The sequence below is a fragment of the Gorilla gorilla genome, chromosome X, assembly GCF_029281585.2.
Source record: "Gorilla gorilla gorilla isolate KB3781 chromosome X, NHGRI_mGorGor1-v2.1_pri, whole genome shotgun sequence".
In the NCBI taxonomy this organism is placed as follows: Eukaryota; Metazoa; Chordata; class Mammalia; order Primates; family Hominidae; genus Gorilla; species Gorilla gorilla.
This window is the reverse complement of record NC_073247.2, coordinates 162,629,136-162,647,539: the sequence shown is the minus strand read 5'-3', so window position 1 is coordinate 162,647,539 and position 18,404 is coordinate 162,629,136.

The following is an 18,404-nucleotide window of genomic DNA, read 5'->3' as shown; positions in this document are numbered from 1 at the left end:
CCACCCACCAATGGAGGCTCCTCACAGCCAGATTTTCTCCTTAACACCTGCCCGTGTGCGGCGACATGCCTGAGCAAGGCCTGTGGCCCAGTGGGCTCCTGCCTTAGCAGAAACTTTCATGTATATGTATTGCATGTCTACTAATCAGTAACAGAAGGGAGATGAGATGGAGTGGGGAGTAAGGCTGGAAGGAAGGGACAAGATAGAGGCTTTGGGCTCTGTCACTGATTTCCTGGTATGCCTTTTCACATGTCACCTGAGGGCTCCGAGCCTCAGTGTCCTCTATCAAAGGTGATTCCACCCGCCTCATCCACCCAGACCACTGCCAGTCTTGGTGGTGAGGGAGACTGAGTGAAGACGGTCTGCTTGTCACCAGTCAAAGGCCAACCAGGAGAGGTCTAAAGACTAGTTTGGAAGGTAAAAAAAAAAAAGAAAGAAAAGGTGACAGAAAGCCAGGGATGCCTGGGCACACCCTGGACTCAGGGAGCCCAAGGCAGGCTGCCTTCTCTGCAGCAAAGCTCAATGCCCGTTAGCTTGCGGATACCTCCAGCAGCAGCACCCAGGTCAGCGTGCAAGGGCTTGAGGGAATGAAGGATACTCTAGGCCTCTGCCCTGGCCCTACCTGGAAACAGGCAAAGCCCATCCACACAGGAGAACCTCAAACCAGAATCCCTTAAGCTGCTTGGCTGCCCAGAGAAGTTACGAAAACATTAAATAAGAAATGGGATGAAGTGTGGCAAATGCTATTTAAAGAGGTTTTCAGTTCCTGTCAGTTCAAGGCCCCTGAAAGACTAAGGGGAATCCTCATCGTTCAACAAAAATGAAATCCTGGTCCCCTGGCCCACCGCCTACCCACTCCACCCACCCTCCCACAGTTCCCAAAGTCTTCATTTGAGTACCTTGGGCCAACCCAGCCTCCTTTTAAGAATCATGCCTGGCCGGGCGCAGTGGCTCACGCCTGTAATCCCAGCACTTTGGGAGGCCATGGTGGGCAGATCACCTGAGGTCAGGAGTTCAAGACCAGCCTGGCCAACATGGTGAAATCCCACCTCTACTAAAAATACAAAAATTAGCCTGGTGTGGTGGCACCCGCCTGTAATCCCAGCTACTCAGGAGGCTCAGGGGGGAGAATCGCTTGAACCTGAGAGGCTGAGGTTGCAGTGAGCAGAGATGGCGCCACTGCACTCCAGCTTGGGTGACAGTGTGAGACTCCATCTCAAAAAAAAGAAAAAGAAAAAAAAAAAAGAATCATGCCTGTAGGCCAGATGCGGTGGCTCACGCCTGTAATCCCAGCACTTGGGGAGGCCAAGGTGGGTGGATCACCTGAGGTCAGGAGTTCGAGACCAGCCTGGCCAACATGGCGAAACCCCATCTCTACTAAAAATACAAAAATTAGCTGGGCGTGGTGATGGGCACCTGTAATCCCGGCTACTCAGGAGGCTGAGGCAGAGAATTGCTTGAACCCAGGAGGCAGAGGCTGCAGTGAGCCAAGATTGTACCACTGCACTCCAGCTTGGGTGACAGAGTGAGACTCTGTCTCAGGGGAAAAAAAAAAAAAAAAGAATCATGCCTGTAATCCCAGCACTTTGGGAGGCCAAGGCAGGAGGATCACCTGAGGCTAGGAGTTTGAGACCAGCCTGGGCAACATAGTGAGACCCCCATCTAAAAAAATCAATGGAAGTGTAGACAGAGTGGATTTGGGGGCTAGGGGTGGAATGGGATTGTTGAACAAAATATATTAAGGGAAGCCAGGTGTAGTGGCACCCACTTGTAGTCCCAGCTACTTGAGAGGCTGAGAGGCTGAAGTGGGAAGACTGGTTGAGCCCAGGAGCTCGAGACCAGCCTGGGCAACACAGTGAGATCTCATCTCAAATATATATATATATGAACCAGAAGCAGTGGCTTACGTCTGTAATCCCAGCAGTTTGGGAGGCTGAAGCGGGAGGATCACTTGAGGCAAGGAGTTCCAGACCAGCCTGGTCAATATAGCGAGACCTTGTCTCAAAACAAAGAAATAGGCTGGACGAGGTGGCTCATGCCTGTAATCTCAGCACTTTGGGAGGCCGAGGTGGGGAGGCTGAAGCACGAGAATTGCTTGAACCCAGGAGGCAGAGGTTGCAGTGAGCCGAGATCGTGCCACTGCACTCCAACCTGGAGTGAGACCCTGTATCCAAAAACAAACAAGCAAAACAAAACAACAACAGCAACAACAAAACCAAAGAAATAAAATAAAATCTTATATATAAGTATTAAGGGAACTTGCTGTGAAGACCCTACAATGAAACAAGATCTTTCAATATGGCACCTAGGAACCTTTGTAAATATGGAGTCCTTGTAAGTGCAGATCTTCAGGGATAGGGAGTCTTGACTGGCTTCCAGGCCTTCTCAGGGCCCCTGCCGCACACCGCTTAGCCTCCTGTGAACTACTTCACCACGAGGTGCCTCCCCTCACCCCTCCCTGTTACCACGCCCCGGGTCCCCTCCCCTCACCGTCTGCTCTTTGGTGGGAATTGCATTCCAACTCGGCTTGTTTTTCCCATAGAGGGGAAAACCTTCTCAGACGTGGTTCTCTATTAGAATGGATCTGCAGAGCTGCACCGCTGGGAAGACTCTTCCAGGCCCTCCAACCCAGCCTCCTCGTGGCACAGAGGGCCCAACGCCTGGAGATTTGCCCAAGTCCCCACATGGGTCAGTGGCTAAGCCAGGGCGGGAACTCTGGTCTCTTGGCCTTTACTAGGTGCCACACTTGATAGCTCTCGATAGCTTAGCTCCACTGTGGGTGCCGCGGCCTTTGGTGAGCTGGCGAGAGCAGCCAGCACCCTTGAGAAGAGGTTTTCTGGTTCCAAACAGCAGCCGAGAGAGACCCGCGGGGAACCCGGTGGCTGAAGCTGGCCTCCACCACCTCTCCTGCCCACATCGCACAGTTCAGGCCGCGGGTACCTAGAGCCTCGACGCCGCCTCGGGCCCCAAGCGACGTGGGTGTCTGCATTTTTCCCTTTCTTCTTTCTTTCCTTCTTTCTTTCTTTCTTTCTCTCTCTCTCTCTTTCTTTCTTTCCTTCTCTCTGTCTCTCTCCTTCTTTCTTTTTTGAGATGGAATCTTGCTCTGTTGCCCGGGCTGGAGTGCAGTGGTGCGATCTCGGCTTACTGCAAGCTCCACCTCCCGGGTTCACGCCATTCTCCTGCCTCAGCCTCCCGAGTAGCTGAGACTACAGGCGCCTGCCACCACGCCTGGCTAATTTTTTGTATTTTTATTAGAGACGGGGTTTCGCCGTGTTAGCCAGGATGGTCTCAATCTCCTGACCTCGTGATCCGCCCGCCTCGGCCTCCCAAAGTGCTGGGATTACCGACGTGAGCCACCGCGACCGGCCTCTTTCTTTCTTTCTTTGAGACGGAGTTTCGCTTCTGTCGTCTAAGCTGGAGTTCAATGGCGCTATCTTGGCTCACTGCAGCCTCTGCCTCCTGGGTTCAAGCGATTCTCCAGCCTCAGCCTCCCGAGTAGATGGGATTACAGGCGCCCACCACCACGCCCCGCTAATTTTTTTTTTTTTTTTTTTTTTTGAGACAGAGTCTTGCTCTGTCGCCCAGGCTGGAGTGCAGTGGTGCGATCTCGGCTCATTGCAACCTCCACCTCCTGAATTCAAGCGATTCTCCTGCCTCAGCCTCCCGGGTAGCCACCGCGCCTAGCTAATTTTTGTATTTTTAGTAGAGACGGGGTTTCACCATGTTGGCCAGGCTGGTCTTGAACTCCTGGCCTCGTGATCCGCCCGCCTCGGCCTCTCAAAGTGCTGGGATTACAGGCTTGAGCCACCGAGCCCGGCCTAATTTTTGTATTTTTAGTAGAGACGGGGTTTCACCATGTTGGCCAGGCTGGTCTCGAACTCCTGACCTCAGGTGATCCACCCACTTCGGCCTCCTAAAGTGTTGGGATTACAGACGTGAGCCACGGCGCCCGACTGGGCGTCTGCATTTCACCAGATGGCTGCGCCCGTTGCCCCTTCCGAATTCCCTCACCCCCTCCCCACCAGACCCTGGAGGCGGCCGGGGATGGTGGGAAAGGAGCCACCGGGGCAGCTCCCTCCCACAGCACTGCTCTTGCCCAGGGCTGGGACAAGGAAGAGAAAGGAGCGCAGAAGCCAGGGCTGTTCAGCACGACACAGGCCTCTTCAGCAGCACCAGCGCCACCGCGTCCCTGCTCTGGGTTCCTTTCATATTGAATGAAAAGCGGGAAGTGGGTCAGTGACCAAAGGATTTCCTACTTTTTACTCTCCACGCTGGCGCCTTGTGGGAATACAATCCTAATCTACAAAAGCCCATCAAGGGCCAGTGACGTGCCAGGCCAGCCAGGTCCTGTGGGGAAGATGGAGATGAAACTGAAGAGCCCTTGACCTTCTAGGCACCGGTCTCCTTCAGAGGAGGGGAAGGGAGCAGAAGAGAGGGGACTCTCCAATGGGATAGCTCCCACCAGCCACCACATTACCGAACAGCCCTGCCTTGTCCCACCTTGAAGTCTTCACCATGCTGCTGGGTTACCCATTCTAGATTCTCACCTCCAAGCCCCATCCCATCCAGAAGGCCTGCACACGCAGCAGACTGTAGTCCCCACCCTCCACCCACACCAAGTTTCCGTCTGGCTAGTGACTGAGGCCCTTCTCTGTCTACCCCGTGTAATGTGTAATGTAAAGGTACAAGCTGTTTCTCTTTACCTGAACCAAAAGGATTCCTGCAGTGGGGAGAGGAGGAGCCACTCTCTAAATGGGATTGCAGTTGCCATTTAAAAAATTATTTTTATTATTATTTATTTATTTTTGAGACAGAGTCTTGCTCTTGTTGCCCAGGCTGGAGTGCAATGGCAGCAATCTTTGCTCACTGTAACCTCCGCCTCCCGGGTTCAAGCGATTCTCCTGTCTCAGCCTCCCAAGTAGCTGAGATTACAGACATGTGCCACCACACTTGGCTAATTTTTATATTTTCAGTAGAGGCAGGGTTTCTCCACATTGGCCAGGCTGGTCTCAAACTCCTGACCTCAAGTGATCCACCTGCCTCGGCCTCCCAAAGTGGTGGGATTACAGGCATGAGCCACCGCACCCAGCCTTTTTTTTTTTTTTTTTTTTTTTTGAGACGGAGTTTCACTCTTGTTGCCCAGGCTGGAGTGCAATGGTGTGATCTTGGCTCACCTCAACCTCTTGCTTCCTGGATTCAAGCGATTCTCCTGCCTCAGCCTCCTGGGTAGCTGGGACTACAGGCGCCTGCCACCACACCCAGTTAATTTCGTATTTTTCAGAGAGACGGGGTTTCTCCATGTTGGTCAGGCTAGTCTCAAACTCTGGACCTCAGGTGATCTGCCCACCTCGGCCTCCCAAAGTGCTGGGATTACAGGCGTGAACCACCATGCCTGGCCTGCAGTTGCCATTTTTAATTCTTTTTTTTTTTTTGAGATGGAGTCTCACACTGTCGCCCAGGCTGGAGTGCAGTGTCGCGATCTTGGCTCACTGCAACCTCCACCTCCCGGGTTCAAGCAATTCTGCCTCAGCCTCCTGAGTAGCTGAGATTACAGGCGCCCGCCACCACGCCTGGCTAATTTTTTTGTTTGTTTGTTTTTGTTTTTTTAGTAGAGATGGGATTTTACCATGTTTGTCAGGCTGGTCTCAAACTCCTAACCTTGTGATCCACAACAGTTGCCATTTTTAAAATGCTCCTCATTCCTCATTCCCTCTTTCTGGGCCTGATTCCTTTTTTTTTTTTTTTTTTTTTTCTTTTTTGGAGAAGGAGTCTTGCTCTGTCTCCTAGGCTGGAGCGCAATGGCATGATCTCATTCACTGTAACCTCCGCCTCCTGGGTTCAAGCGATTCTCCTGCCTCAGCCTCCCGAGTAGCTGGGATTACAGGCATCCGCCACCACACCCTGATAATTTTTGTATTTTTAGTAGGGATGGGGTTTCACCTTGTTGGTCAGGCTGGTCTGGAACTCCTGACCTCAGGTGATCCACCACCTCGGCCTCCCAAAGTGCTGGGATTACAGGCGTGAGCCACTGCACCCCACCTGGGCCTGATTCTTATCATTAAAAGGGGAGCAGGAGCTGCTCTCTGGGGTCTCTTACAGCATCAGCATTCTTTTTTTTTTTTGAGATGGAGTCTGGCTCTATCACCCAGGATAGAGTGCAGTGGTGCGATCTCGGCTCACTGCAACCTCCACCTCCCAGGTTCAAGCAATTCTCCTGCCTCAGCCTCCTGAGTAGCTGGGATTACAGGCACCCACCACCACACTGCGATTTTGTATTTATAGTAGAGTCGGGGTTTCGCCATGTTGGCCAGGCTGGTCTCGAACTCCTGACCTCAGGTGATCCACCCGCCTCGGCCTCCCAAAGTGCTGGGATTACAGGTGTGAGACACCGCACCCAGCGCCCGGCTGCATCAACATTCTTGACATTGCTGGTGGGGCTTCACAAAGGTACCCCCAAGGCAACACGCCAATCCTGCCGCCACCCACCTCCCCCCTCCCCTGCCACCAAAATAAACCCCACAAACAGCAAACAAGTCTGAAAGGTGGCCTTGCAAAGGTCCTTTATGTGTGACTCTAAAAAGTATGGCATTTGTCGTGACTATGAGTGTCAGTCCCTCTTCCCCAATTTCACTCTGCCCTGGACACAGTAGTCAGACGGGTCCTGCTAAATCAGACCTTGTTATGAAGGAAGTCCGGAGTGGACCCGGGGCACAGCTATCGGATGAAATGCAGATGCCTTGCCCTGGGGCCCGAGGCACTCTGGGGACATAGAGGCAGGGCTCAGGACACTTTGGGGGCTCCCCATCTCCTCAGGGGAAGCCCCCGTCTTCCCAATGGGTTTGCACAGGTTGCCCTCCCCCCAACCCCCTCAGCAAACACACGCGATTCTATCTCTCCTCACCCTGTTGTCAACCTCGCTCAGGAACAGCCACCTCAGGACCTTGCTACCTTGCTGCTTGCTCTGCCCTCTACCTGGGACACTCTCCCACACATCTGCCAGGATCCTGCCCTCACCTCCCTTCCATCTTTGCTCAAATGTGTCACCTTCCCTGAGCAACCTATTGCGAATCAAAATCCCCAGCTCCACATTGCCTGCCTCTCTTTTCCTTGCTTAGTTTTTCCACACCCAATTCACGCCCACTGTGGTACAGCACCTTCACACTGGCTTCCCAGGAGACAGTGAGCACCATGAGGCCAAGGACCTCAGTCTGCTGTTTTCCACTGTGTCCCTCTATGTGGCACAGAACAGGCATTCCATTACAATTTGTTGAACAAGTGAATGCGTTTTCCATTGACCTTGACCACTCCTTTACCATGTTCTAAGTAGGCCCCAAGGCAAGAGGACTTCCATAGATTCCCAAGGCAGACTCGCCACCCTCAAGAAACTTGCAATGGAGGGAGGGCGGACACACCTGCAATAGAGTGGGCATAAAATAAATGCCAATGCCAAATAGAGGGACAAGCAGGCAGAGCCAGCAAAGGCTGAGAGGAAGGCTTTATGTCTGATTGTGGGTGGCATAGGGTCTGGAAGGCTTTATGAACAAAAGAGGTAATTTTGAAATGGATGCAGAGAGTTAGTGAGTTTTCCATGGGCAGTAAACGAGCCAATTACCCCAGGCTGTGGGCAGGTTTACTGTGAACTGGTGGGAGGACCCGAAGGCTGGGATGTCAGGGGAGGGGTGCAGTGAGAGCTGCTCTGGGGACATAGAGGTGGGGCACAGCCTGGACAGACCAAGGCTGTTCATGGCAGAGGTTGTCATCCACTGCTTCTCACCAGCAGGCAATGGGAAGCCATGACAGGATTTTTCTTTGAGAGAGACAGGATCTCAGGCTGGGCGCGGTGGTTCATGCCTGTAATCCCAGCACTTTGGGCGGCAGAGGTAGGTGGATCACTTGAGGTCAGGAGTTGGAGACCAGCCTGGCCAACATGGTAAAACCCTGTCTCTACCAAAAATACAAAAATTAGTTGGGTGTGGTGGTGTGCGCCTATAATCCCAAGTACTCAGGAGGCTAAGGCATGAGAATCGCTTGAACCTGGGAGGCACAGGTCGCAGTGAGCCAAGATCACATCACTGCACTCCAGCCTGGGTGACAGAGCAAGACTCCATCTCAAAAATAAATAAATACATCAACAAATAAAAATAATAAGGAGGTGGCCAGGCGCCGTGGCTCATGCCTGTAATCCCAGCACTTTGGGAGGCCGAGGAGGGCGGATCACCTGAGGTTGGGAGTTCAAGACCAGCCTGACCAACATGGAGAAACTGTCTCTACTAAAAATACAAAAATTAGCCAGGCATGGTGGTGCATGCCTATAATCCCAGCTACTCAGGAGGCTGAGGTAGGAGAATCACTTGAACCCAGGAGGTGGAGGTTGTAGTGAGCAGAGATCGCGTCATTGCACTCCAGCCTGGGCAACAAGAGCGAAACTCCATCTCAAAATAATAATAATAAAGAGACAGGATATCGCTGTGTTGCCCAGCCTGCAGTGCAGTGGTATGATCATAGTTCACTGCAGCCTCAAACTCCCAGGCTCAAGAGATCCTCCTGCCTCAGCCTCCGGCATAGCTGGGACCACAGGTAGGCCCGGCTTTTTTTTTTTTTTTTTTTAATCAGCTGAATTTAAGACTCTTCTTTTTTTTAACTTTGAAGTTCAGGGGTACATGTGCAGGTTTGTTACATAGGTAAACTTGGGTCATGAGGGTTTGTTGTACAGATTATTTCATCACTGAGGAATTAAGCCTAGTACCCATTACTTATTTTTCCTGTTTCTCTCCCTCCTCCTGCTCTCCACCCTCCAGTAGGCCCCAGTGTGTGCTGTTTCCTGCTTTGTGTCCATGTGTTCTCATCATTTAGCTCCCACTTACATGTGAGAACCTGCAGAATTTGTTTTTTGGTTCTTGTGTTAGTTTGCTCAGGACAAGGGCCTCCAGCTCCATCTATGTCCCCACAAAGGACATGATCTCATTCTTTTCTGTGGCTGCATAGTATTCCATTATGTATATGTACCACATTTTCTTTTCCTTTTCTTTTCTTTTTTTTTTTTTTTTTTTTGAGATGGAGTCTTGCTCTGTCGTCCAGGCTGGAGTGCAGTGGCGAGTTCTCGGCTCGCTGCAAGCTCCTCCCAGGTTCACTCCATTCTCCTGCCTCAGCCTCCCGAGTAGCTGGGACTATAGGCACCCACCACCATGCCCGGCTAATTTTTTGTATTTTTAGTAGAGACGGGGTTTCACCGTGTTAGCCAGGATGGTCTCGATCTCCTGACCTCGTGATCCGCCCGCCTCGGCCTCCCAAAGTGCTGGGATTGCAGGCGTGAGCCACCACGCTAGGCCCATGACGGGATTTTGAGCAAGGATATGACCCAGTCCAGACTCTATTTGAGAAAGCCCTCCCTGCTGCTGTAGGGGATGGGCCAGAGGCAGAGAGATCCTTTAGGAGAGGTTGCAGGTCAAAGCTGGTGTGGGCTTAGATTTGGGATATTGGTAGTGAGGGTGGGGAAAAGTAACTGAATTTGTGCCCCACCTACCTCCCAGCCACCCTCCGACCAATAGCAAGCATGACCTTTCTTCATATTGTAATTCTGAGCATCATGTTAGTTTTCCAATGGCTTCTCCTCTCATTGCAGTAAGGACCCCAGACACGGCCCTTCCTGTCTCTGTAGCCTCTTGTTCACTTTTTTTTTTTTTGAGACAGAGTCTCGCTCTGCCGCCCAGGCTGGAGTGCAGTGGCCTGATCTCGGCTCACTGCAACCTCCACCTCCCGGGTTCAAGCCATTCTCCTGCCTTAGTCTCCGGAGTAGCTAGGATTACAGGTGCACGCCATCATGCCCGGGTAATTTTTGTACTTTTTTTAAAGTAGAGACGGAGTTTCACCATGTTGTTCAGGCTGGTCTCGAACTCCTGACCTCGTAATCCGCCCACCTCTGCCTCCCAAAGTGCTGGGATTACAGGCGTAAGCCACCGTGCCTGGCCCTTTTTTTTGCTTTGTTTTGTTTTTGTTTTAGAGACAGATTCTTGCTGTGTCGACCAGGCTGCAGTGCAGTGGTGCCATCTCGGCTCACTGCAACCTCTGCCTCCTGGGTTCAAGCGATTCTCCTGCCTGAGCTTCCCAAGTAGCTGGGAAGCTCAGGCAGGCGCCACCATGCCTAGCTAATTTTTGTATTTTTTGTAAAGACGGGGTTTCGCCATGTTGGCCAGGCTGGTCTCGAACTGCTGACCTCAGGTGATCCACCCACCTCGGCCTCCCAAAGTGCTGGGATTACAGGCGTGAGCCTCTGCGCATGGCCTCTTTTTCACTCTTTTTTTTTTTTTTTTTGAGACTGAGTCTCACTCTGTCTCCAGGCTGGAGTGCAGTGGCACAACCTCGGCTCACTGCAACCTCCACCTCCTGGGTTCAAATGATTCTCCCACCTCAGCCTCCGGAGTAGCTGAATTACAGGCGTGCGCCACCACGCCCGGCTAATTTTTGTATTTTTAGTAGAGACGGGGTTTCACCATGTTGGCCAGGATGGCCTCGATCTCTTGACCTCGTGGTCTGCCCACCTCAGCCTCCCAAAGTGCTGGGATTACAGGCGTGAGCCACCGGGCCTGGCCTCTTTTTCACTCTTAATACCAACTCCGCCTTCTCCCCTTGCCCTCATCGGGGGCGCATATCTGCTGTTTCCACTGCCTCAGGCCCTCTCCCTCCTCTCTCATGCCTAAACAAGTACCACCCACCCTCCAGACCTCAGCCCAGTCCCCAACACCTTCCCTGGGAGACTCCCCGACTTCTGGTCCACATTTTCCTTTCTCCGTCTGGTCCTTTGTGGTGCTTCTCACAGCCACAGCCACAGCCACTGCCACTGTCTGGGTGATTACTTGACTGTCTCACGTGGGCTTCCTTGCAACTAGCACAGGGCCTGGGGCCCAGGAGACACCAGGAAACATCTGCTGAATGAAGACCTGAGCAAGTAAAGGAAAGCCTGTGTTCTTGGGTGCTAGGTGTGGAGGGCACACCCTCTCAGAAGGAGGCAAGCACTTTGTGGGCTGTTTCAGCCAAGCAAGGAAGAGGACCTGGCTGAGGGGAGGAGGAATGAGGAAAAGAGAGGACTTAATTCAGTCAAGCAGTGGATTCGCTGCATATCCACCTCCTTCCTAGAGGGAGGCCCAAGGGCACTCCCCTTTGGCTGCCACAGGGCCCAGCTGGGGACCTGGAGGGAGGTGGGTTCCAGGAACACCCTCCTCTTTATTTCTAAGCACTAGAATCCTGTGACCGATATGCAGTGCTGGCCAGGGCTTTGACTTGCAAAGAGAGCACTGAAGTCCGAAGAGCACTGCCTGTAGGTCAGGCGGGCGTGGCGAGGAAGAGCAGGAGCTGACTCCGCATCCTGTCACTTACCAGCTATGTGACTTTGGCAAGTGACTTCACCTATCTCCACCCCAGTATCATCATCATCATCTTCTTCTTCTTCTTCTTCTTCTTCTTATTATTATTATTATTATTATTTTGAGATGGAGTCTCGCTCTGTCGACCAGGCTGGAGTGCAGTGGCATGATCTTGGCTCACTGCAACTTCCACCTCCCGGGTTCCAGCTATTCTCCTGCCTCAGCCTCCCGAGTAGCTGGTACTACAGGTGTGTGCCACCACGCCCGGCTAATTTTTGTATTTTTAGTAGAGACGAGGTTTCACCATGTTGGCCAGGCTGGTCTCGAACTCCTGACCTCAAGTGATCCACCCATCTCATCCTCCCAAAGTGCTGGGATTACAGGCATGAGCCACCGCGCCTGGCTAGTTTCTCCATTTTCACAATGAGCCTTGTAATAGTACCTACCTCATAAATGGTGGGGATTAAACAAATTAATACACATGAAGTATTTAGAGCAATGCTTGGCACAAAAATAAGTGCCCAAGAAGGGTTCACTGTTCTAACAGAGTCACCTTTGATTTCACTCTTAATTCTTCAGACAGTGCAGAAGAGCAGTCACTGAAGGAAAATCTAAACCTCAGTAGCACAGGCTTTGAACTGTGTTTTTCTACAACCAAGAGAGTTGCCTTTGCTGGGAATTGCATCTGTCTGTGACCTGAGCTATAGAATCAAGGCATCATGGCTGGGTGCATCTGAACACACACACCCACACCCACGCTAGCCCTACTTCAACAAATATTTATGCTGCAACACCTGGTGGGGTGCCGGTCCTGTGTATCTTGGTCTGTGCCGGAAGCGGTGAGGGGCACTTGGGCCATCGCGCTGCCAGGGTCCGGCAGCAGCTCCTCCAGAGCAAGGACTGAGTTCCATTCACCTCTCAATGGCTCCACCTCCACAGTGCCCCGCCCAAGGCCTGGCACAAAGTACAAGCTGAGTGAGTGTTTGCTGTGTGGGAGAGTTTTGTCTCCAGCAGAACGGACCTGCATTTGGGAAGTGGACAGGTGAGGGTCACCCGCATCCTTGCCTTCTGGCTGGACAGGTGATATTGCTCCATGAAGTATCGGGCAAACAGCTGTGTTGCCAAAACCAAACCAAGAAAGGTACAGTAGAGGGACTAGTAACCCAGGAGCTATAGGATGTGGCTCTGCTCTCTGCTCTTCTACAGCTTCAAGAGGCTTTGGCAAATTCCTGAGCTTCACTGGTCCTCAGTTTCCCGTTCTGTACAGTCAGCGAGTCTTACTAGATACTGGATCATCTCCAGGGCTCTTTCTTGTACTAATAGCCACTGGAGCATAAGCTCCTTAAAAGAGGGCAGAAATTTTGTTTTGTTTTGGTTTGGTTTTCCTCCTAATGTTTCCCAGACGCCTTGAAGAAAGTCCATTGTATATGCCCAGTGAATAGTTGCTGAAGGAATGGATGAAGACGCTGCGATTCTAAGGTCTTGTAGTGAACTGGAAAAGGTATGGTTTGTTTTTGTTTCGGGGTTTTTGGATTTTTTGAGATGAGGTCTCACTCTCTCACCCAGGCTGAAAGTGTAGTAGCGTGATCACAGCTCACCGCAATCTCAAACTCCTGGGCCCAAGTGATCTTCCTACCTCAGTATCTGGGACTACAGGGGCGTGCCACCACACCTGGCTAATTTGAAAAGGTATGTTTGTATTCATAAACAGATCCCCTTTGTTTGGTAATCATCTTTTCTAGTGATTCTGGACAGCTTGGTGTCAGATTCACTGTGCCTCTCAGATCAGCCTGCCTCAAGATGTTTCAAGTAAAAACCTTTCTTTTAAACATGATTTATCTAGACTATCATCTCAACTTTCCATTTACTTTTGGGTATGTTTTTACCTGGTCTGCATGATTCACTGGTTATCAGAGAAAAGTACAATCAGATAAAATGATAAGAGTAAGGAACTGTAAACAGAAACAGCAAATGGCCCAATTCAAAGCGGAGAACATGATATGAATGGTAATGATGCCACCTTGCATTTTGTTCCTTAACAGTTTGCCTGGTGCTTGCGTATCTACTGTCTGACTTGCACCCCCTAATGATCACGTGGGATGTTTTGGCATATTTTGGAAAAACTGCAACCCAGAGGAGGCAACTGTTTTGTCCAAGTATGCCAGGCCATCTGTGAGAAAACTGGAACTCCACCTCTCTGTCTTTTTATTTTTATTCTTTTGAGACAGGATCTCACTCTTTTGCTCAGGCAGGAGTGCAGTGGTGCAATCATAGCTCACAGCAGCCTCGAGCTCCTGAGTTCCAGTGATCCTCCCCTCTCAGTCTTTGTAACAGGCTTTACTGCCTGGTTGTTTTCAGTGAGCAAACAAACAAGGAGAGGGTTAGATGCACAGAGGGCATTTCCGGTGTCAGTGACCATTCAGGACTCTTCTGCCTGCAGACAGCCAGAGAAAAGGGCAGCGAAGGTGAAAGGGCCTGAGGGCAATTGCTGAAGTCATCAATTACGTGACCTGCCACTACCTCACCTCAGTGTGTCCCAAATTAAATTCCCCAACCTCGGCCCCATATCCGTGCTTAGAGAACGGCACCACCATCCCCTCAGCGTCCCGCCTGGCTCTTCCCTCGCCCTCACTTCCCGTATCCAGGCTACCAGCAAATCCTAAACATGTCCGAATCCAGCTGCTCCTCCCCACCTCTCACTACCAAGCAGAGATCGTCTATCTGTCTCTCCCTTAACTCGTCTCCCTGCTCAGCCATCTCCTATCATCTGGAGGGAACTTTTAACTTTTTAAACATTTTTATTATTTTTAATTTTTTTGTAGTAACAGGGTATCCCTTTGCTGCTCAGTTTGGCCTCAAATTGCCTGGCTTCAAGCAATCCACCCACCTTGGCCTCCCAAAGCGCTGAGATTACAGATATGAGCCTCCACACCTGGCTGAATTTTTATAAATACACATTTTTCTGTCTTGTTTAAAATTCTGGCCCGGCACAGTGACTCACGCCTGTAATCCCAGCACTTTGGGAGGCTGAGGCGGGTGGATCACCTGAGGTCAGGAGTTCGAGACCAGCCTGGCCAACATGGTGAAACCCTGTCTCTACTAAAAATACAAAAATTAGCCAGGTGTGGTGGCCGGTGCTTGTAGTCTCAGCTACTTGGGAGGCTGAGGCAAGAGAATCACTTGAACCCAGGAGGCAGAGGTTGCAGTGAGCTGAGATCACACCATCGCACTCCAGCATGGGCAACAAGAGTGAAACTCCATCTCAAAAAATAAAATAAAATCCTTCATGACTCTTCATTACCTTGAGAGAAAGCCACAGAAAGACCCTTCAAGGCAGGGCACAGTGGCTCATGCCTGTAATCCCAGCATTAGGAGGCTAAGGTGAGATGATTGCTTGAGCCCAGGAGTTCAAGACCAGCCTAGGCAACATGGCAAAACCCCATCTCCACAAAAAATAAAATAATTAGCTAAGTGCGGTAGTACGTGCTTATAGTCCTGGCTCCTTGGAGGCTGAGGCAGGAGGATCACTTGAGCCTGGAAGATTAAGACTGCAGTGAGCTATAATTGCACCACTGCACTCCAGCCAGGGCAACAGAGTACAGTGAGACATTGTCTCAGAAAAAAAAAAAAAAAAAAAACCTCCAAGATTCAGTTCCAGCCAGGTTCCTGCCACCAACCTCCCCCACCCACCAATTGCACACACATTTCATGATCCCTCTCAGCACTTCTCTGTCTCCAAGCACTTTGCTCACACTATTCCTGAGGACCAGAATGCCCTTTCTCCTGCGTCTCTATGGAGATTCTGCTTACTCTTCAATCTCAAACAGCACCTTCCTCCCGAGGCCTCCTTGATGCCAATGCCTGCCTTAGATTGAAATAAGCCAGCACAGCAACACAGCGCTTGATTGGCAGCTCTGCAAGAGCCCAGAGCTGAGGGTGGGCTGGGCGTTCCAGGTGGTTTGGTACCTGCCGGGCTCTTCCGCCACACCTGGTGCACCCCCAGGGTGGGAACCACCTCCCAGAGCTCTGTAGACCACCCATTGCCCTGCAGAGGGTTTGTTCCTTACTAGGAGCTCCCAGTAAAATTGGAACAGAATTAAATTAGCTTGCCGGTGTTCAGGGATGAGGGACAGCATCATTTGGTAATAAATGCAGCAACCTGAAAGCTCTGAGGGAAAAAAAGGGTGAAGAGAGAGAAAGAAAGATCCACAGTGGCCTTGCTGTTGCTGCTGCCACTGCTGCGGTGGCCTCTGGGAAGTGTCTCCCTCCAGCTTTCTGCCTTTAATCGTAAGAATTGGGTGATGCTGGCCCGGGTGCGGTGGTTCACGCCTGTAATTCCAGCACTTTGGGAGGGCAAGGTGGGCAGATCACGAGGTCAGGAGATCGAAACCATCCTGGCCAACTTGGTGAAGCCCCATCTCTACTAAAAATACAAAAATTAGCTAGGCGTGGTGGCACGCGCCTGTAGTCCCAGCTACTCAGGAGGCTGAGGCACCAGAATTGCTTGAACCCGGGAGGTGGAGGTTGTAGGGAGCCGAGATCGCACCACTGCACTCTGGCCTGGTGACAGAGCGAGACTCCATCTCAAAAAAAAAAAAAAAAGGGAACTGGGTGATGCTAATGATGATGATAAGCTAAGGATTCGACAGAAATCCAGCTTCTGGAACACTTGATCAGGGGATCTGGAGGGAAGTGAGTACCAAATCAGGCATTGCCCTCTCTCCTCTAGATCTTGCTCCACTAACGTGACACCTGATTATGTGATAAGCTCAGCATATGTTGCTACTTAATTTAAATATTTATGGTTGGTTTTCAAATCAGCTCTTAACATGCCAGAGTGTTGAGACTCTATGAATCATACAACTTTCCAAGTGGAAGGACCATTAGCATCTAATGTAAACTTTTCCTTTTCTAGATGGGGAACTGAGTCCCAGGGAGGGCCAGGAGCTGGCTCAAGGTCGTATGAATGTTAGTGGCAGAGCTGGGCCTAGAACCCGGGGCTCCTGCCTCATGGCCCAGGGCTCTCTCCACTGCACCACACTGCCCGCCTCTTTCACCAAAATGAAAACTAGAAAACTTCGGAGCAAACTCCAAACTCCTGGATGCCAATGCCTGCCTTAGATTGAAATGAGCCGCCACACCAACACAGCGTTTGATTGGCAAGCATGCTGGTGTGTTAGTTGTGAGCTGTGTTGGTTGCGAGCTATGTTTATACAGCATCAGGGGAAAAGGAGGCACATCATTCTCTAGGAAAGGAAATAAAGAAAGTGGATGTAGATGGCAAGATAGTTCACTTAAGCCTGAGAGAAGTGTAAGTGATCTCCCACCATCTCACCTGTCCCCTACCCCAGCAAAGCCAGTCTATAGAGTTGGTGCCATTCCGGTTGATCTGAGTGTATGAACTGGCCTTTGGAATATACCACTTTGCCTCTCCCTCCAAATGGCGAGGGTGGGAACAGACTTCTCAGGCCCTGCTGATGGATCTTGTTTTACCCAAGCCTCTATTTTTGTTTTGTTTTGGAGAGATGGGGTCTCACTTTGTTGTCCAGGCTGGTCTCCAACTCCTAGGCTCAAGCGATCCTCCCACCTCAACCTCCCAAAGTTCTGGGATTATGGGTGTGAACCACAGCACCTGGCTTCCCAAACCTCTTGATCAATTTGTATCCATATGAGTACCCCACCAGCTGCACTTCACCTCCAGAAACTCAGAATGGTACAACAGCCTTGCAGAATGAGACTTTGAGCAGACTGGAATATAATTGAGTCCAGGTGAGGATACGTCCTGGTGGGGGTATGTCCTGGTGGGCATATAGTCTTGCTGTCATGTAGTCTTGAGAGCTTTGAATACAAAATTGTACTGCGGGCATGTGGTGGGTGCAGAGGTCAAAAGCACAGGCTCCCAGCCTGGGCAACGTAGTGAGATCCTGCCTCTGCCAAAGATGAAAAAATTAGCTGGGTGTGGTGGTGCATGCTGTAGCTGTAGTTCCAGCTACTCAGGAGGCTGAGGTGGGAGGATTATTTGAGCCTAACAGGTCAAAGCTGCAGTGAGGCATGATTACGCCATTGCACTCCAGCCTGGGCAACAGGGCAGAGACCCTGTCAAAAAAACAAAAATAAAAAATAAATAAAAACACACAGGCTTTGGAGTCAGAGAGACCTGGGTTTATGCCTCAACTCTGTCTGTTCCTAGCTGAGCACTCTTGGGCTGGTTGCTGACCCTCTCTGTATCTCAGTTTCCTCACTGATAAAATGGGTCTGATAATACCCACTTCATAGGATTATTGTGACAATTGTAGGGAAAAAGTATGGAGTGCACTGTATCAAGGTCCAGGCACATAGGAAGCATTCAATAAATGTGATTGTCCTAGAAAGGTGAAATAACGGGCAATCTTTTTTTTTTAGATGGAGTCTCGCTCTGTTGCCCAGGCTGGAGTGCTTGATCTCAGCTCACTGCAACCTCCACCTCCCAGGTTCAAGCGATTCTTCTGCCTTAGCCTCCCGAGTAGCTGGGACTACAGGCACCTGCCACCACGCCCAGCTAATTTTTTGTATTTTTAGTAGAGACGGGGTTTCACTATGTTGGCCAGGCTGGTCTCAAACTCCTGACCTCGTGATCCACACGCCTCGGCCTTGCAAAGTGCTGGGATTACAGGCATGAGCCACCGCACCTAGCCCAACAGGTGATCTTTTATTCTATTTCTTTTTTCTTTCTTTTCTTTTTTTTTTTGGAGGTAGAGTATCTTCAAAAATTCTACTTCTTTATACTATTTGATACTAATCAGGAATTACTTTTATGACCAGAAAAAATACAGTATAAAGGGAGAAAAAAACCTATGCAACAAAACATTTTTCAAATAGATCCTAGAAGGTACAGGTACCTGTGAGGTAATTCTGAGGATCTGGGAGTCCTCACATATGTCATCCCCACTATCAGGGGGTGGACAGGATGTTGCCAGGTCACAGGGCAAAGGAAAGAGCTTAAGCTGGGAAGCAGGTACCAAAACCTGTGGTCCTAACTTGTGCCCTGGGGCCAGCATTTGGTGT